The 21,518-nt window shown below is 43.4% G+C and overlaps 1 protein-coding gene across 1 annotated transcript in view; it reads right to left on the bottom strand.

The window, feature by feature from the left end:
* Nucleotides 1-21,518, bottom strand: part of snx29 (sorting nexin 29) — a 154,340-nt gene that overhangs the window by 38,965 nt on the left and 93,857 nt on the right. The window lies entirely within an intron of this gene.

Raw genomic sequence — 21,518 nt, 5'->3', positions numbered from 1 at the left:
GTCGCTCCATAAATCATTTATGACATTTCCAATAAAAAGAGCAGATCAGTCATGTAGAAATTTAAAAAGAATTGTTGCCTTTGAAGTCTGAACGTCATCAGAGGTTCTTCAGGAAAAGGTCTAAAGGCTCATCCATTCTCTTCTTTCTTTAAAAATCTTGATTTGATTTTTAAAAGTTGGATTTGATTTTGCCTCCAGTTCCACAGACGCGTCTTTAATCAAACTCTAGATCCTGCTTTCAAGAATTTGCTTGTTTCTTTTTAAAATGTACAGTTTCTTCTCCTCTTCTCCTAAATTCAGCTAAAAAGAAACTTTATGTGGACGTTAAAGCTCAAACTATCCAACTATTCTCTGCAGACCATCTCTGATTAGTCAAAAGGTACCGTAACCTTCAAAAATTCACTTTATTCTCAGCTTTAGTCTGACAAGACAAAAATATGTTGTGTTCGCCTTGGTTTTGATTAGACAGAAAAAAAACGAGTTGTGTCAAAAGATGAATTAATATGTGCAATCCAAACTAGACTTGAATTCTTTTTATCTTCTGTCAATCAGTTAAAAAAAAACTCTAGTAAAGACATTTTGGAAAATTTTCGCTTTTTTTTCATTCACACTTTTGCATCAACAGTTGAAACTTGGAGGATTTCGAGGCGCTTCCCATCTGCAGACGCTTCAATACCAGCATGAAGGTTGCTCTACATCCATGCATGAAGTTATTGCTGCAGTTTTAGCTTCTGAGACCACGAAAGACAAAGACGATCTCCACGATGAGAAGCAGGGAAATAACTCCAGATAATTGCAGCTTTTTCTATGCTTGACATTTAGCCGGCTCTTTAGCCCGAGGGAATCCCATAGGCAGGTGGGCAAAGGGAGTTCTGCTAAGCCCGAGCTGAGAAGCGCACAGACCATAATGACACCTCGCTCCCTGCTTCACGTCTCACAAAGACTGTGGTCCTCTGCTCCTCAGCCTGTCAAGAAGGAAGGTGTAGGAGCTTCCTGGATGTAGGGAAAGCTGCATAAATCAAACGTTAATGCAGAGACACCAGACAAAGGCTTCACAGAGGAAACAAGTTAAGTCTGTTCTGCTTTCAAATCTCACAAAATAATGCAATTATTTATTAATTTGATTACTTTAATTAGAATAAAAAGGGGATGTATAAGCTACAACAAACAACAAGAATGTCGTTTGAAATTAAAAAAAAAATCCTCAGAAGTCAGAATTAGCTTCCTGCATTTGGTAATCTGATGTCTGAGTTTGGCTGTTGACAAGAGAATGTCATTGACATCATTGTCATGACGGTGGAGTTTGGTGGAGGGAGGATAATGGTGTGGGGTTGTAATCAGGAGCTGGGGCTAGTTCACAATTTGTTCCATTGAAAGGAACTCTGAATTCATCAAAGATCAAGAGACTCTGGACGATCCCAGGCTCCCAACTTTGTGGTAACAGTTTGATTTGCAGCCACTCCCCTCTTTGACCCACCACAACCCAAAGATCTGCTTATACCAAATTAAACCCAATTCTAAATGGAATATCACTATAAAGGCTGATTGTGAAAATTGTCAAGATAAAAAAAATGTGTATCTACATCAGGGGGAGAATAAATAGCCACCTTAAAGCAAAGCAGCCCTTACCTCTTCACAGATCATTGTAGGCCAAAGCGTTTACCTAATTAGGCAGAAAATGGATCCATTTAGAGGATCTGAGAGAACAGAGTCACAGCAGCAAAGAGCAGGAGATGAAACTCATCAAACTCAGACAGGAGAGGCCCTTTTAACATGCTGGGGACAGATTTATCACCAGGCTGCAGCCATTCTGCTTCCACAAAAACAATAAAGGAACCTTTCTGATGAGATAACAAACTCCATCCTGGAACACAACCAGCTATCTGATAGAAATGCTTACGATCACAACCTCGGCTTTGGACGATGCTGGAGTCGCTGGAGACATAAAGGAAAAGATTGATCTTAGAAATCCGGATGCAGAAAGCACTAAAACGCCAGGAAGTTACATTTTTACCCACAACAAGAGGCTCAGGTAACAAATAACAGATGTTTCAATGAAAGCGGAGTGAAACACGAAATATCTGCAGATGATGGAAAATCTAGAAGAAGGGACCTGGGTTTGTGGGAGAAAGAGAGGAACAAAGAAAAAAGAAAACACAGACAAACAACAAAAGAAAGAAATGAAAAAAGGCTTTAATGACTCTGAATCTGTACCATACAATAGACCAACTGATTAGGTTTGAAATGAAATCCTGATTTGTAAGAGAAGAATGATTGAGTCTACAAAGACAGGACTGATTAAACCAGCAAAAGTTCTGCTGATGAACTTTTATTCCTTTGAGAAAATCTCATCCTAACACCGACCAAAAGAGTGCTTAAATATTCTCCTTATTGAACCCTTTATGGTAAATAATGAATATTATACAACTTCTCTGGGGGGGAAAAACTCTACCAGCTAAAGGGAAGCCCCTCATCTACTACAGGAAAAACTTTATAACAAGTACCTGAAACCTTGAAGGTCAAGAAAACTTTTCGGAGTTTCTTTTCCAATCCACTTCTAAAAGAAATTCACCTCAATGTTGCCTTATGTGAATAAATGGGTTGCTTTTATTAGTCTGCAAAATGTGGCTAAGGAAGCTTCCGGTGTTTCAGCTTCGTCTCCACCCTTTCAAATGCAAACAGAGGAGCTAAGAGGGAGACGGCTCACATTTTACCCTCCAAATGTAAAGGAAGAGTCTTCTGTTTTCTGGCTGAATTGAATAAAATCACTCACAAATCAAAATGAGTAAAAAGGACTCCAGCTTCTAGCAGTCCATTAACGCCGGCAAAAGAAGCTTTTCACTGAAGCTGGGTTTGGCTGAATGAGATGGAACGACAACAATCGGAACGCCGGACAGAAAAATGCTTCTATTAAAGGTAAAATCTGCCAACAGACGTGCGCTGAATGGAGGATTTGCATAATGTGTTGGCTGTTAAGAGCGAAGGAGCAGTTAAGACCATCGAACAACATGAGGTTCCTCCTCAATGAGACGCAAATGACCATTTTATCTGGACTCTAATCGTCTACAGCAAACCATTTGTAGCTCCGCCCATCAAACTTGATTCATGTTTTAGAATTTGTGATGACACTTTGGGGATTTTTATCGATTCTTCTACAGAATGTTACATTTTGAAGACTTATCTTGGTTTATAATCAAACTGGCAAAATGTTTTGGAAAAAAATGGTTCAAAGTTCAAACTTAAAACGGAGAGAAAACCTGTTTTAATTTATTCATTAACACTATGATTGATTATAAAAACATAAGGCGTGTCCCAACCCGATCGCATGGTAAGAAGTTGGTCCAATCACATAATCAGACGCATCCCCCCGATCAGGAATTAAAATACAGTGCTTCCTCGCTATATTGCTTTTCACCTTTCTTGTTCTTCTGTTAGAGCCTCCATCCTCCCCATCTCTGCATGACATCTTCCTCCTAATTGGATCTAAATTCAATCACAGAATATTGATCCCTGAAGGTAAACTGAGTGAGTTCAGCCACCAGCAGAGGGTTTGTTTGCAGCTGACAGGCAGATCAAACATTGAGAAAAAGGAAAAGGAAAGATCAGAATTAGTTAAAATCAGGAATCAACTAAAGATATTGATTAAAAAAATGGCACAGGGGGGCAATCTGCCGAAAAGCAATGAATTTACTGAGGAAGTTTGTGACCAAACTGACTCCAAAGGCTGGGACTCTGCCTCTGGCTCTGTGATCGGATGCAAAATGGGGACATTTGAAGCTGTGATGGAGAGGAGGACTTTGAATAAGCCTGTATCCGTCATGGATAATCCTGGGCATCCTCTCCATCCTGTACTTGACGGTCAGCGGAGCACCTTTTCCTAGAGGCTAAGGCAGCTTCGCTGTCACGCCAACCGCTTCAGGAGATCATTCCTACCTCACTCTATTGGACTTTAGAACTCAGCATCCATTTGCCATAGATAAACTCATTCCATGTCTGTTTTCTGGAGCTGATTGTTTTCCTGATTGTCGCTCATTGTTTGTTAGTATTGAGCCTGTATACGCTCGCTGCAACGCCTCAATTTCCCAAGCCAGGATCAATATTTATCTTATCTTACCTTTACATCCCTGTTAGCGCGACTGAGTGCAATCACTCTGTGGTCTAAAAAGACATTTGCTTTTGAAACTCATTAAAACACGGTTTGCTTAGGAAGTGAACAGAAGAGCGCTGAGCATGGTCGTCGCACACAGTGTCAGGAGGTTAACTGCTCATTGATGATGCAGGTCAAAACCTGAACCCCTGCAGGTCTCAGGGAAGACACTGAAGGGCCTTTTTATCACCCCACCTTACTTCCTCCTCTGCTCAAAAACTGCAGACGCAGGGATATGTTTAAGCAGTCAAACTCGTTTTAAGTTTTTCAGAACCACCAGGTGGTATCCAGAAACCGAGAACCCAGTCCGAGAGCTGGAGGCCGCCCAGGAAAAACCGTCTGATTCAGGAGGAAAAGAGATCAAGAGATCTGGTTTCTTCTGTGACAAACTCTTCCTGGGCTCTGCTCGTTGTCTTGTCTCCGCTCCTGTCAGCTCATTCTTTCTTGTCCCTCTGAAAGGCTCGACTCAAACCTCAGTCAGGGTGGAAAACAGTTTCTTTGCTCATTCATATGTGGGAAGAAGTCGGAGTGTGAAGGAGCTGTCAGCCAGCAAGCAACCGATCGAGGTCAAGGACGAACAGCAGAGGATGTGGAGTGAACAGGAAGGAGAACGAGCCATGAAAAAAATGAAACAAATATAAACTGAAAGCAAAACCTGGGAAAAAATTAGATCCAAAAGCTGAAAAAAAAAAAAATCCTCACAGCCCAAAGATGGAATCAGACGTCTGGAGGCCAAAGCCATCATTCCTCAAAGGGTCACCATCAAAATCTTAAACCTGATTCCACCATCCCTGAAGGGACAGGCCAGCCTCCCAAACCGTCCGCATCGCATTTCCACCAGTTCAGACAAGCCTTTGAAGTTTTTCAGGAGGGTTGGTGTCGAACCCTAGCAGGACACGGTTCTGTCTGCTGGACATCCTTTAGGACCTCTCACCGATTAGAGTCACTTTTCTAAAGGAAGACATTGACAGTAAAGCAAAATAAAAGCGTGACTCCTCGTTTCCTGTCATCTTTAGACATTCAGGAACTCGGCCTCGTAATCAGCAAAGAAATCTGTACGATAATTACACCAAACAGAAAATGCGTCTCCATCTCCTCAAGAGTTTGGAAAATTAGGTCATCTTGCAATTTATGATCCTTTATCCTGAAGCTTTTCCGCTGTGGATCAACAGAACTATTTTAGGTCCTGCAGAGGGATTAGAGCGTCCTAATCCTCCAACGCAGCGTCAGCGCCTGATGGTTTCTGAACAATTGTCAGTGGATAATGATTTTAAACCCCAAAAGAACTACGATGCTAAATTTAATAGAAAGCATGGCGGTGGAGGTATCATGCCGTTTATGCTGGATGTTTTTCAACCAGTGTGCTGTGAGAAATTACCCTCATTCACTGATCTAAAAACATTTCCCATCTCCAGGATATCAGCTCTGTGTTCATCCAAACAAACCCTGATAAAACACTGAGTAGTTAGGAATATGAAAGATCATAAAAAACCTTTTTCTTTGTTTATTTGATTCTATTAAAGACACTTTGATAATGACGGTACCGCGATTTATCTGCAGCTCCAGCTCTGTTTTTGGAAAAGTCCCGCCCCTTCAACTGTCTCCACCAATCATTCTTGGAGGCTTATTCACACGTCATCAGTCTGACCAATCAGAAGTGGTTAAAGTCTTCACTTCCTTGTCCCGATTTAGCTCATAAAATCGCTCAGTTCCAACAAAAATACCAGCTAAAGCTCGTCTGTAGCTTTCCACAGAATCCGGTATCAGACCGTCGAACAAGTGAACAAAACAATGAAGCTCAGAGATGCTAGTCTGTTTGCGTTTGGCGGCTGTTTGCACTACATCTCCCAGGATGCATTGGATTAAAGTGACAGCGTCTTAATCCTGTGACGTCTTGACACAACACCTAACACACATCACATCAGTTTTGAAATCTTCTAACTTAACTTTTATTACATATTTTAGAAAAAACAGCTGCAACTTTTTCTACAGCTTTTTCTGCCACAATTATCACAAAAATGTATGAGATTGCGAAAGGGCTGTAGATCAATACAGACTATGAGTTTCTCCATTTATTTTCATTTTTGGATGCTGGTGTGCCGCAGGATTCAGTTAAAGTGTAAAAGTGTGCCGTGGCTCAAAAAAGGTTGAAAAACACTGTGCTAGAACATTCAGTTTTTAAGGTAAAAGTGTTCAGAAAAGAAAGGAAAATGAAGCCACTTTGAAAGATTCCCACAAGAAAGCTAAGGTCAAGAAAAAGAAGAGTCTCGCCACCTCAAAACAGCTTCAATGCAAAGATTTACAGGTACAGGTGTGGAACACAACATGTTTTTACCTGGGCCCTCATCAATGGCTACTGAAGAAACACCCAGGAGGAAACAACACTGCAGAACAGAGAGCACTTTTGTTTTGTTTTTTTTACAAAACACTTCCTGGATCACAGATTTGTTCCACAAATGTCAGAATTTCCAAACATTAAATGAAAATATGTTGTTGAAATTCTTCTTTTAACTTGGGAACATGAACATGAAAAAGAAATGTGTTCACGCTGTTCAAACCTGAAACAAAATCTACATCTCAAAATAGCAAAAACAATCGCTTGCTTTGGAAAATGGGTCTTTTAAATAAAATTAAAAAACACAAGCCTCTTCTAACACCTGAACATTTATATTACAAATTATGAAAGGTAAAAACGTTTGGACATTTTTTCTAATTTGCCGTCTTAAAGTGACCAGAAAAGTCCTTAAAATACTAGCTTTATGTCAAATGAACACAAAAACAAGACATTAAAATCAAAGCATTAACGTTTTCTGGCTTTTTCATTTAAATGGTAAATAAATTGTCACTAAAGACCCACTCTGAACATCTATTATCAAAGTGGTCTTTTAATTAAGACTTTGCTGTTTTTTGCCCACTAAAGCTGTATCGATTTCTTTATTCAAACGGCAGTTTTTCATCTGCTCCTAATTCACAACGGTTGGAATAAAGAAATGCAGTTTTAATTTTAATTTTCTTATATATTCCTTCCATAATCATAAAAATCCCTCAAGAACGTGTTTAAACACAATTTTCTTTTTGGGTGGGTCTTTAAATTACATAAAAAGCCTGATTGGGCAATTTAAATAATGTCAATTTGAAAATGTAAATCTGTATTGGCGGTTTTATGTCCAGCAAATGAGAGCTTCCTCTCAACAGCCATCCATTCTCGAGTGCCATTGAAAGACGATGAACTTCAACCCCTCGGTTGTTTATCACTGTGAATGAGAGCAGTGACTAAAGTGTCTAAAATGGAAATGTAATGTAAATGGTGCTGATGCTGGGGTTGATGAGGAGCCAGAGCTGCAGAGTGCAGCAACAAAAGCAGGCATCCCGAGGGTGTTTAATCTCTGACTGATGGATATGCAGCCAAGGACGCGTTTGTAATTATCATCATCATCTTTGTAAAACATTCATCATCGCCATCATCAACCTGATATTTATCTTCCCCCGTCAACAGCCGGCCGACACGCACACACAGACGAGATCCTGATCAGCACTACCTTGGTTCAGAAGCGCGCGGTTCATCCCTCTTTGGGTGTCACACCGGGACAAACGAACGACTACCAGCCCGCCCTCAGAGTTCCCGTTAATGCATATGGATGCTTCGGCTCATCTGCATTGCTGAAGAGGCCCGGCTCTGTGCACGCTTTAGTTTTCGGAAAAGCGGAGCGTGCCAGACAGATGGGACTAAGTTCTTTGCCTCTGCAGCAGCAAAAACGTTTAACATCGCTAAGGAAAAAGGGAGAAACATTTCGTAGTATACGTGATCATTTAAATTTTGTAGTTCATAAGAGAATTCTAAATTTCGTAGTTAACGTCAAAATTATAAATTTCGTACTGTATGTGACAATTCTACATTTCGTTGTACACATGACAATTGTCAATTTCGTATTATATATGACAATTTTCATTTTGTAGTTCACGGGAGGATTCTAAATTTCGTAGAGATTTCGTAGTTCTCATGACAATTTACATATGTATTTAACTTATTGCCCCCTATCTAACCTACTGCAATGAAGATTGGGGGGAAAATTCATATTTTCATTAAATTCATTGTACATATTTGCCTGTAGATCTAAGAAGAATGTTTCTTAAACGGTCCATTTTTAAATACCATATTGCATCCATTTTGCTATGCTAAAAATGTAGATTTTCTATTATTGTCGTTATTATTGCCATCCGCTACATGTGCCATAGTGTATGCGACTTACTATGAACATGTTTTAATTAAATTTCTATATATTCTTTATTGTCCAATTTAGACAATTATAATTTCGTACTGCACGGGACAAGCATGAATTCCATTGTACACGTGACAGTCATGACTTTGGGAGTACACGTGACAATTCTGATGTCATAGTACATGTGGCAGTTCAAATTTTATAGAATACAGGACTTTTATAAATTTTGCAGTATATAGGGCAATTGTAAATTTTGTAGTACATGTAAGATTATAACATAGTACACATGACAATGACAAATTAGTATCTATTTGTCTATCTATCTAACCTGCTCACTATACCCATCCCACAGCTGAGACAGAACTGACCCGTGACCAGTTGTTCTCCGGGTTGTGACACACAACTGCACACAGCACAACCCAAAAGGTGCGAACATGGACCCCCTCCATATGGAGCGGCTGATGTATGTGGTTTCATATACTGCATATTAAAGACCTGGGTTGCACCGTGACAGTAGAGATGCTTTGCGAAAGTGCTATTAATAGAAGCTGTCCATCACTTTCTCCTCAAGAGCAAACATCAGGTACAGTTTAGGGAACTGAGCTCTGCGTAAACATAAGGATGCAGTCGGCCGTCTTATATAAGTGCAGAGCAGCTCCGGCGCTGTGGACAGATGGGCCCGTGTTGTTTATTCAGATGTCAGTTAGATGGGGCCGCAGTGTGAAGGACAAAGAAGAAAGTTGCTGTAAACATGGTTTCAGTCTCATTAGCCAAATTAAAAACAGTGAAGTTTGTTCAGAACCCTGGAGTTTGTGCTGAAATTACAGGCTCAGCTTTTTCCGGATCAAAGAGAATCACTTATGTGAAGTATGCGTATGAAGTTAATGTATGTGGAGCGCAGCCACTCAGAGGTGCCAGCTCGTTAGCTGGTAACTCACTACAACTCGGATGAAACGCCTGTTTAGTGAGGAAGTTTTCAATCAAAATGAGGCTTGATGGGTTTGTGTGTTTTTTTTTTTTTTTTTTTTTTTCTCAACTTGTCCTGTCCAACAGCTAGGCAAACAGATGAGAGCTGAGGGCCTCTTGTGTTGGACATATTTTATTTTAACAAGAGGGGTTATTCATCTTCAGACAAACCAAAGGTATGTCTGAATAAACCCCTTTTGTAATTGAGGCCAAAATTTATTAATTTCAATCATGTTTGAAAATCTTTGGTGTTGGACCGGACGGAAAAGGAAAGAGGGGAAGAAGAGAGAGGGACGTTAGAGAGAGGGGGGGGTAGGAGGGTGATAATAGGAGGGGAAGGGGGGTAAGACCATGAAGCAGCATAGAGCAGACAGGTTTACTGGTTGTTTATCGTTACGGTACGGTTCAAATGTAGTACAAAAAGGGCGGGGCCTGTTCACACACACTCAAATATTATCAACACACCTGCTAGCCGCAAAAATGTCCACATGTCAACATGCACACAAAACAGATAGTGTTCACGAACGCATACCTATGCCTTTAAACCAACTAGTGTGAAATCTTTCATTCATTCAATCATGCAAACTATTAGTGCAAAGGTGAGCTAACACCTGTGCTCAGGTGAGTGTTTATGTTCTTCTAAAATGGATGGTGGAATGTGAAAAGAAGGAGGAGGAGCGCCCAGCCACCCCCACACCCATACCCCCGCCGCAGCAGCAGCGGCAGCCGGAATTCCCCCAACGCCACACGGGAACAGGCAGGGAACAACCGCCGCCCGGGCGACCAAGACCGCCACCCAGGCCAGGGCCAGCCGGACCGCCGCGAGGCCCCCAGAGCCAGAGAGCAGGGAGGCGCAGAGGGAAAGAGAGCGCCGCCCCAGCCCAGCCAGGAAAGCAGCCCCCCGCCGCGCCGGAAGAGCCCAACGCAGGGCCCCACCGGAGAGGGACGCCCACAGCCCCAGACGAGCACCCCACCACCACCCAGGAGTTCCGGGCATCCCCCCGCCCCGACCCCAGGTACGAGCCAGGACCCCCCAAGGGAGACCCGCTCCGCACTCCAGGCAGCCACCCACCCGGCCCACGGTTGGTCCAGGTAGGAGCAAGGCAGGGGCCCGCCGCCCCCGCCCAGGAGGGGGGAACCCCGGGGAAAAAAGGGCGGCCCACAAGGGATGTTATAAATATGGCCCGACCAGGCTCGGCCATGTTGGAAGTTTGGCGGGGCCCAGCGCCCAGGGGCAAGGACCAGGACCCACCCCCCAGGGACACGAACACCCCCGGCTCAGGTGTAATATGAACCCCCCCACCGTGCGGAGAGAGCACCGCCGGGCCCAGGGAGCCGGCACCCAAGGGACACGGCCGCCATCGCCAAGGGGCCCGCACCCCCCACCAGGGAAGGGGTAGGGGACAGATGGACCCAGGTCCCACCTTCCTTGTAAAATGTGTGTGCGTGTATGGGTGTTTGAGAGGGTGTTTGTGTACATGTGTGTGTGTTTATGTTTGAATGTATATATTGAAGGGGGAGGGGTGTGTGTACTAAGGGGGGTGCAGTTAAAATTGGCGAGTAGGGCACTAAGGGGACATCTCCTGATTACTCACAGTGATGTCCCCTCACCCTCCACACCAAGGGGCCCTAAATGTCTAAGGTGCGGTTAAAATTGGCGGGCATTTTAAGATATATTGTAATCTATTTGCAAGAAAGTATTTGTGGAAATTAGGTAGTTCTAATCCTCCACAGCTTTTTGCAGATTTTAAAGTTTTTAGACTAATTCTTGCAGGTTTGTTGTTCCATAGAAAGCTTGATATGGATGAGTCTAATGTTTTGAACCATTTTAATGGCGGTTGTGTGGGAATCATTGAGAAGAGATAATTAACCTTGGGTAAGATTTTCATTTTAACCGTGGCTACCTTGCCCATAAGGGACAGAGGCAGGTTGGTCCAGCGTGTTAGATCGTTCTGTATGTTTTTTAGTAATGGGGTGTGGTTTAGCTGCACCAGTTCTGATAGTTTGGGGGAAAAGTAGATACCCAGATATTTGATATTTCCTGTTTTAACTGGAATTGTGAGTTTTTGTTCCATATTCCTGTTGAGTGGTAATAAAACAGACTTATTCCAATTAATGGAATAGTCTGATATGGAGGAGAATTCATTTATGATCATTGCTGTTTCATTTACAGAATGTAAATTCCTTAAAAACAGTAATATGTCATCCGCATAAAGACTAATTTTATGATGGCTGTGTTTGGTTTTTATTCCTATAATGCTCTCATTCTGTCTTATTGCTGCAGCTAAAGGCTCAATGAATATAGCAAAAAGAGAAGGAGAGAGTGGGCAGCCCTGTCTGGTTCCTCTTCCAAGAAAAAACCTGTTTGAAGTCTGTTTATTAGTTCTAACTGATGCATTGGGGTTGTGATATAATATTTTGATCCAATTGATGAATGCTTCTCCAAAACCAAACTTATGGAGGGCAGCAATAAGGAACTTCCAATTAACTCTGTCAAAGGCTTTTTCAGCATCCAGCGATAGTACCGTCATTTCCTGTTTTTTAATGGTGGCAAAGTCTATTATATTAACTAGTCTACGGACATTATCATCCGAGTGTCTGCCTTTGATGAATCCAGTCTGGTCGAAGTGAATTATGTGAGGAGTGATTTTTTCTATTCTCTGTGCTAGTGCTTTGCAGATAATTTTTACATCTGCATTGATTAAAGAAATGGGGCGATAGCTTGAAGGACTAGTGGGATCTTTGTCTGGTTTTAGAAGAAGAATTATGTTGGCTGAGTTCATGTTAGGTGGCATTGATTGGCTCTCATTAATAGATGTGACAGTTTTATAAAATGTTGGTGCCAGTTGTTCCCAGAATTCTTTATAAAACTCAGCAGGAAAGCCATCAGGCCCTGGTGCTTTACCATTGGGCATAAGTAACAGAGCTTCATGAAGTTCAGACGGCAAGAGCGGAGAATCTAAGTTTGTGATTTGATCCTCATTTAGCCTGGGTAGGTTTACATTATTAAGAAATGAGTCAATACTTTGCTCTGACGGATTGATCTGCGGTGTGTACAGGTTTTTATAAAAGTTTTCAAATTCGTTATTAATTTTGACCGGGTCATGGGTGACATTTCCTGTTTGGTCCATAATAGAGGTGATTGATGATTTTTCTCTGTTAATTTTAAGCTGATTAGCCAGAAATTTGCCAGATTTATTAGAGTTTTCAAATCTTTCAAGTCGTAGCCTTTGTATTTGAAATTGTGTTTGTTTATTAATGATGTCATTTAACTGCAGCTTTAAATTTTTCAGATCTCCCAGAATGCGTTCCTGTGCAGAAGCAGCATAAGCAGTCTCCAGGGTTTTGATTTTATTTCCTAATTCTAATAAATCTGCTTTCTCTTTGCGTTTTTTGTGCGTTGAATAAGAAATGATTTTCCCTCTCATGACTGCCTTTGCTGCTTCCCAAAGAACGCACGGTGGGACGTCTGGAGTATTGTTGAAGTCTAAGAAGGTTGCCCACTCTTTTTTAAAGAGTTCAAGAAATTCCTGGTCCTTTAACAGAGACGTATTAAACCTCCAGGTTGTACCAGAGGGTGTGGATTTTTCCCTAGAAATGTTTACAGAGACTGGTGCATGATCACTGATAATAATTGGATGGATATTGGAGCTTTGAATATTTTTTAAAAGAGAGTTACTGATTAATAAATAGTCTAAACGGGAGTGTGAATAGTGAACTGGAGAAAAAAAGGTGAACCCTTTAGTGCTTGGGTGACATGAGCGCCACGCGTCGCAGAGACCCAGATCATTCATGTACTGCTTTAGAATACTTGCAGACCGCCATGTACGCTGGTTTGCTGCTGTGCTGAGTCTGTCAAGTTCAGGGTCCAAAACAAGGTTGAAGTCTCCTCCTATAATGATTGTGGAGTCAGAGTGAACTGAGAGTGAGGTGAAGAATCTGTGAAAGAAGGAAGAGTCGTCAACATTAGGACCATAAATACTCACTATACAATAGTCCTTATTCTGAATGGATATATTAATGATTACAAATCTGCCTTCTGGGTCAGTAACTGTATCCTTATGAGTAAAATTAAGATTTTTATTAATTAAAACAGCAACTCCTCTTTGTTTGGAGTTGTAACTGGCAGAGTATATAACTGGAAATTGTAAGCAGCACATAAGGTGATTCAAAGAATCTGATAAATGGGTCTCCTGCAGTAGAGCTATATCTGCTTTTAGACCATCCAGGTGATTTAACACTTTCAGTCTCTTTGGCTCAGAGCCAAGTCCACGCACATTCCAGCTAACGATGTTAAGACTGTTCATAACTGCTCTGACTGAAAAGGTGTAAAGCTAAGTAGTGCTTGTGTGCCAGTCCGTGTGCGCGTGCCCGCATTTGAGAAGCGCTGTGCGCGTGAACGTTTTCTGGTTATGTGAGCTGCGTGTCGCGTGCGTCCTATGAGAGCCTGTGTGAGGTGATTGCAGTATGTCAGCGTGTGTGTGCGGGATCGCATGTGCACGCCCCTGTGTGCGCTTGTGTGTGCGCGCGCCCGTTCCGTGCATAAATAAATACTTACCGAGGATGAGTTGCTTCCAGGTGATTTACATATAATGAGGGGGGAGAGGGGGGGGGAGAGTAAAGGAAAGAAAAAAAGAGATAGAAGGGAAAACGAAAACAACAACAAAACAACAATAGAAACATCAGTGGGACTGAAGTGACGAAGAAAAAAAAAAAGACTGTTTTCCTGCGATCGAGGTGTGGATTATTGATGATCCGGTTTTCCATTCATTGAAGTAAGTTTAGCGGGTTTCTTCTGTGCAGCGCAGATGTTCTCAGCGCGGATCTGAAAGCCTTCAGCACAGCCAGGGGGTGATCTCCGGGTCCCGGAACAGCCGTCCGTCCACGTACAGTTTGTCAACGGCCACAATCGCTCTCGAACCAGCAGCAAGATGCTTCCTCCTCAGCGGGAACAGGATCTTCCTTCTACGGAGGATTTCTGCCGGGAACTGGTCATTCACGCTGTAATGCGTGCCTCTCAGTTCCCGTCCGCGGCCCTTCACCAACTCCTTCTGTTTGAAATGTTCGAATTTAGCCACAATAGGACGCGGGCGCTGGTGGTCGGACCTTCTTCCTCCGAGGCGGTGAACCCTGTGGAAGGAGATCTTCTGCACCTCCTCCTTGGGGAGCTTCAGGTGGACCTGTAAGGATGTCCAAGCACCCCCCCTACCAAGGACCCTACATGTCTAAGGTGCAAATAAAACCGAAAGAGGGGGGGCCCACTCCATACGGCAACCATAGGAGGGGGGCCACTCCCAAGTAGCCCCCCCCCAAGGCGTATCGCAGGCTAGACCCCCCACCCCCTCACCCTAATATGAGGTTATATAAGGAAGGGGGTAAGTTGGGGACAGCTGGTAGACTGTCCCCCGGTGGTCAAACAGCCGTCCCCCAGCCCACCCCCAGCAAAGGGGCCAGGGCCACCCAGCCCAGGGGCCCACCCCCGGAGGCGCCGACACCCCAGGCCCGGCACCACCCACCCCACACAGAGAGAGAGGAGCCAGAAAGCGTCGCCCCCCCCCGGAGCAAGCCCAGGCCCCCACCCCCAGACGCCGGCCCTAGAAGAGCTCTGGTCAGGCCTCGACGGGACCGAGGAGGCCAACCGGCCGAGGCAACCACTGATTGCCTCAGCGGAGACCCCGACCCGCTAGCCCCCCCGACCCGTACTAATAATGGGCCCCCCCTCCCCCCCAGAACGCCCCCCCCACAGGACAGGGCCGACAAGCCCCCCACCCCACCCCACCCCAGACCCCGCAGCCGAAGCGGGTGACACCCAGAGCGACCGGGGCCCCGAGAGGGCGGTCCCGTCCCGTCCCAGAGCCAGGGAAGGGCCGATCCCAGCCCCAGGTGCAGATGGGCAGCCCATCCGGCGCCGCTGGGCCCCCCCCACCCGAGCAGGGCCCCCCGCCAACCCCCCCCAGCACAGGCAAAGGGACCACCCCCCCAAGCCAAGCCAGACCACCACCCCACCCCCCCACCACGCACCCCCACACCCAAGCCCAGAGGACCACGCAGCGCCCCAGCCCGCCCCACCCAGGCACCGGACCCGACCCCCGACCAACGGAGCCCCCCACCGCCCCCGCCAGGCACCGGAAGCCCCGACCCCCACCCCAAACCACGGCAGAAGGGCAAGGAGCAGCGACGACCAAGCCCCCCACCCCCTAAGTCATGGAGTCAACCACAGGAGACCAGAGAGACTGAATTCTTTCAAAGTTACTTGAGCTTTGGGCTGACATATTTTCCAAGCTGATATGATCAAACAGCAGATTTCTGTGTTGACTTATGTTTATATTTTTCTTGTTTTTCCAATTTATTAAAATAGTTTTTTTGGCAATACAAAGAGTTATGAAAATGATAGATGCTAATCCTTCTTCTATATCGATGGCACTCATGTCACCAAGCACACAAAGTGACGGTGAGGCAGTGATTGAAACCTTAAGCCAGACTGATAAATCGGCACATACCTGCTGCCAGAGAGCCTGGACAGGAGTGCAGAACCACAGTGCGTGCATGTAGCTGTCGGGTAGATTATTATCACAGTGCTCGCAAATGTCTGAGTTACTGAGACCCATCTTGAACATCCTCTGTCCAGTGTAGTAAATTCTGTGAAGAGTTTTGAGATGGATTAGCTGCAGATTTGGACTTTTTGTCAGTTTAAAGGTGTTTAGACAAAGTTCTGACCAGAAGCTTTCATCTGTGCTGATGCTCAAATCTGCATCCCATTTTTTTGTTGGAAGGGCAATATTGTTATCTAAATTACATAAAAGTTTGTATATTTTGGAGTTTGTGTGTTTTAAATGCAGAACAAGGTTCAATTTGAGAGAAATGAATCTCTGAGGAACATCACTTTCCTGTCTGACTTGATCGAATGAAGACAGATTTATTCCAGTTCTGGGCATCTTTTTTCTTAAGTCACCATGCATGTGTCTTTGCAACATTTGTAAATGTGTGTTTATTTGTTGATTCAAGTATTCCTGCTCAAATAAACTAACTTCAATTGGTTTATTCCACTCCTGTTAGAGCCTCCATCCTCCCCGTCTCTGCAGGACACCTTTCTGTGTGAAGTTTGCATGTTCTCCCCGCGCATCCGTGGGTTTTCTCCGGGGACTCCTCCCTCTGTTATTGGTTCCTCTAAACTGTCCACAGGTGTGAATGCGAGTGTGCATGGGTGAGTGATTGTGGCCCTGTGACAGACAGGTGACCTGTCCAGGATGTCCCCAGTCTTCGCCCACAACTGGCTCAGGCAGTCCTGTGACCCCGAAAGGGGAACAAACGGTTCAGTCTAGTCAGAACCTCTTTAAAATGATTTTAAGATGGAGACTTGGGCTGTGTCTGAGTTCCCATACTAATCCCTAAATTCTAAAAAACTATATAGACTATAAGACTATCTTGTGCCCTGGACAGCATGCTCACTAATTATTTTTTTAAATGGTGTCATCGATTTCATGAAGTGAAAATCTAAGTGATATGAGCGTTTTCTGAATGACCCTTTATTAATCCACTGAGTTCTGAAGATGAAAATGTTGATAGCTTATTTAAAAAGTTACATTTAAAATAAAAAGAATTCGCAAAAACTGTTCAAACGCAATGCATTGTGGTCTATTTTGCCTATCTAGTGAGCATCGATGCACACTGGTGTTTCATACAGACTTCTGAGAAATTTCTAGGGCACTCGATTTGGGAACTGTATATTAGGTCAGCACAACAAAATGGCCAATGCTCCATATAGTGCACTATGTAGTAAGTAGGGTAGGAATTCGGACATAGCCTTGGACTGGATTCAGACTTAAAGCCTTAGTCACAACAGCCCCTTACGGGTGGATACGGGCCGACTGCTGCTGAAAAATAGGCAAACCTGTACAGGTAACGCAAGTGCCCTGTACGAAATCTCATGGTGGTAGACGGCTTAGTGAACCTGAAGATAGAAAATGTTCATGCACATTTTTTTGCTGCGCCCCAGAGATCGCAGGGAAGACAAAACAGAAGGGTAGGTAAGTGGAACTTGGGGGAGATGCAGGCGTGTCGTTCCATCAGTTCATCTTATGACTGAACTAAACTCGGCTGAACTGGAAAGGATTGGACCTGTTTGGTCACAGTTTTTTTGTGATTTCTTTGTGAAATAAGATCCTATAAATGAGCATAATTAAGCTGTTTCATAATGACACTCTGTGCTTCAGTTAATGATAGATCAAAACTTCTGATACAACAGGTATGCAAAATACTAAATCAGCTGCATAATCAAGCTAAATTAATTTTATAATTCTAATATGAATAAGGGTATCATTTATTAGGATTTGGTTCAGTGTTGTTAGCATGAATTGCTATTTTCTTATTGGTTACAGAACTCCTTCTGTTGATTCCCATCATTTAAAATCTGTAGAGTTCCCAACGAAGAGCAGCAGAGAGTAAACAGATACCTGCTATCATTCCTGACACATTTTTCAGTGATGAAAAACAGCGCCGAGGGGAAAACAAGAACTTGTGCTCCCCAGCGTCATGCTGCTCAGGTTGATGCTTACAACATAATAAGTCCGGATTTGGCGGTGAGGCAGTTTGAGTTGGTTCAGAGAAATTAGACGCACCGAGTCCTGACAACTCAACTCTGCGTGATGCCAAACAGTGACTGTAAAGGCTCAGTAAACCACAGTATAGGCCACAAAGAGTCTGTATGAGAGTCCTAAGCTCTTGAAAGGAGGACTCTTCAAAGTGTTCTTTGAATGAAGGCCCAAACAGCGGGACTGATTAAGAAAACCTTGAAGAGACTGTAAGGCCATGTCACACAGCCACTACTTACATTTTGCACATTTTCCACGTATGAAATTTCAATCCTCTTCGATACAGACGTGATATACGTAATTCAAGTGTTTCTTTGGTTGGTCAAACGTTTATGTGCACAGATGTCCGTCAAGGGGTTTCACGCAAATACCACAACTTTTCTCACTTCTTCCACGTATAGTCACGTATGTCCCATTTTCGTCTGTGCAATATGCACAAAATGTACATAGTGGCTGCGTGACACGGCCTTTTGGTCATCAGAGAAATTAATTTCTGACTGAATCTTATCAATAAAATTGCGTGTTGTTTTATTAAAACAGAATTATCACACAGGGTTGTGATCAGTTTCATGAGACTTAACATACTGAAAATAGTTTTGATAAGTCCTGCTTTAATGATAAAAAATTTCTTTTGACAGTTTTTTTTCCAGCTTGGTTTGATTTTTGTGTTTTGTAGTTTAAAGATGAAGCTTGGATCAAGTGCCTCTCCGGTCTCTCATTGGCGGTTGAGTGGGTATGAGAGGGTGGTCTACATTGGGTTGAAAGATTGCTGAGATTTAGAAAATGAAGGAGATGGAGGACTGAAGAGCCAAATGCACCACCCGTCCTGTAATAGAGCAAATCCATCTGTGTCTTCTATCATCCTTTGGATGGAAGTTTGGAACAAAAGGAAGATCAGAAAGAAGTGTGAAAGCTTAGTCGCACGACCGGACGAACAACAATCAGCAGAAATAAACGAATGCTTCGAGGGAGAAAAGAGGAGAGAAGAACAGGCGTTTAGGAACGGGTGGTGAGGTCAGCCTTTCCTCCTCTGGGGTTTGCTGCAGCCTTGTTAGCACTTCTGAAACACGAGGTCGCCGTTGCCTAACTTAGCCTGTTGCTTCTGAAATCCCACGGCCTCTCAAAGCCCCGCAGACCCCTCTGCAGCTTCAGTGGATGAACTGTGGGGGCACATGCGGCAGGGTTCTCCAGGGGGCATTTAAAGAGACCCCTGGCCTCTCATCAAAACACCCCCACGTCTTTAAGAAAGTCGGCTCAGTGTTCAATCACCACAACAAGCTCACCTTAGCGACAGCGACTCCAGCAACCCCGGCCATCCATTAGCCTGTCTGAGAACAAAGCTGCCTCCGCAGGGAGCCATTAGACCGATATAGGTCTGGGAAAGAAGGCATCCAATCCACCAGATGGGCCGCGCTTTATTCCAGCTCCAGGGCTGGACGGCGGTCTCTCAGAGACCATTACTGAGAGGCAGAAAGCAGGCCACAGCAGCACAACACATGGAAGATGTTCATCTTTGATGCTGGAGACAAAGCGTAAATCCCAACCGCAGGTGGACGCCGATTACAGGAAACCCTCAGGGCGTTGTGTGCTTTCCAACTTTCACCGAACATTAAGCCCCGAAACAATATGAAAATGAAACTTTAGTCGTGAGAAAAGAAGAGAACAGATTGGAGAAATAAATAAATAACGGTAAAAATGTTTGATGTGATTTGGGAACAGTGAAGTTTTCTTTATGTATAGGTGTGTTATATAAAGTAATAGATGAGAATAAATATTTAAAGTCCCACTCCGATCACCTTTTGATCTCTTTTCAAATCATTCCTTGTGGTTATGATTACGCCGTTTTCTAGAACATAGTTTCTGTAGAACGGCAGGTGTTCATTACAAATTTGAGTTGTGGGCGGACTGTTGCTAAGGATCAGCCCCACCCCCTTTCCTCTCCCCGTGGCTGAGAGCTTAAAGGTTGTTGTTTGTTTTTTTTAATCACTAATAGAACTTTTTTTAAAGTATTTTTTCATCTGCTCCTGATTCACAGTGATTTGAATAAAGAAATACACCGAAATGCAACTTTGAGCATAATTTTCTTACACATGTCCTCTATTATCAGCAAAATATCACAAGAACGTGTTTAAAAACACAAGTTTCATCAGGGGGAGTCGTTTAACAGTAAACATAAGGTCGATATCTCTGTGATGTGTCCACACAGGAAGATTCTTTAGGCTCTGAGGTATATGTTGATGTATTTTCTGCATTACAGCTGGTCTGATGGTGATTTCTGAACATCGAACAACTGTGTTTCTGTTCACGCACATGCATGTGCACATGTATGTGGATCCTGCATCTCATGTCTGAGAGCTTCGGTCCTGCCGAGGGACGGCTGTACCCACAGTCTGAGGCGTAACGCCTTGTCAATGTGACAGACGGTGTAAAAAAATAAGCCGCTGTTGTGGACCCTAACATAACGGAGCAAAGGCAAAGCTGCAGTTTGGTATGTTTAGTTTCCCTGGGGTCCATTTCGCAGCACATTTTCCTTCTGATGAAGTACTTAGCAAAGAACTCAGGAGCCACTTTTTCCGGTCCTGGGTCTGATGAGAGCCTTCATCAAAAGGATGGTGAAGGTGGGGACAGTTTTAGGATCTGAAAAGGTTCAGTTACGGTTAAATAACAACTAGTGATAAAACAAAAAAAGCCCTAATTAGGCATCTGACCAAACGGAGGTGGGATCCGTATCCGAGCCCACGGTGCGTGAAAGAAAGACCCAGTCAGAGACTAAAAAGATGAAGCGATTGTAGCAAAATAAAGAAACAGAATTTTTTTTTTGTTTTGCTTTTTAAACAGGAACTGATAGTGAGTCCAGTTTGGAGTTCAGAGGTCTTCCAACATGGAGTTCTTTGGTTAAAGTCTGGTCAAAGATTTGTGTCCCTTTGGGCTGCTGGATTGGAGGCTATAAAACCACCAAATGATTCTGGACGAATCAAAGTTAACTGGGCACTAAAAGGGAAGATAAACTAGAAACAAACCAAAAAAAACTATTTTAACAAGATAATGAGAAGTTGAACCAGATAAAAGGTTTTCACAATGAACACAAAACTGGTTAAAAAGAAATGTAAAAGAAAATCTCAACAGGATGAGTTTCAACTCTCAATATGTGATCAGGTCAACTGTAATCCTTAACACTACAGCAGATACTTAGAAAAACACAGACCTTACATTTTAAAGACTAATTTTTTAATCTCTGAGGAGAAATTGAATATTTGTCTGTTTGCTTTGTTTTGTGGGAAACTTGTTGCGTTAAAAGGATGAACCTCCGTCAACTCGTGTTCTTTTTTTTGAAGGAACATTTTGAAGCTGATTCCTGATTCCTCACAAAGACGCCAAAAAAAGTCCAAAGCAAAGCGAGAAGATCATGAAAAAATTAGGAAAACCACACGTTCAATCAGCACTAGAGGGAAATGTTTTGATTGACCACTTACTGCAATAAAAAGGTCTGAATAAGAAAACAAATGATTACGGATGATGAGCGTTGTGTGCAAATGTCGCCCTCATTTCCTCCTTCACTCTTTGCCTTAAGGCCGTGTCACACAGCATCCACGT

The sequence above is a fragment of the Oryzias latipes genome, chromosome 19, assembly GCF_002234675.1.
Source record: "Oryzias latipes chromosome 19, ASM223467v1".
Classification (NCBI taxonomy): domain Eukaryota; kingdom Metazoa; phylum Chordata; class Actinopteri; order Beloniformes; family Adrianichthyidae; genus Oryzias; species Oryzias latipes.
The sequence above is the reverse complement of the archived record's forward strand: the minus strand, read 5'-3'. Positions and strand labels throughout refer to the sequence as shown.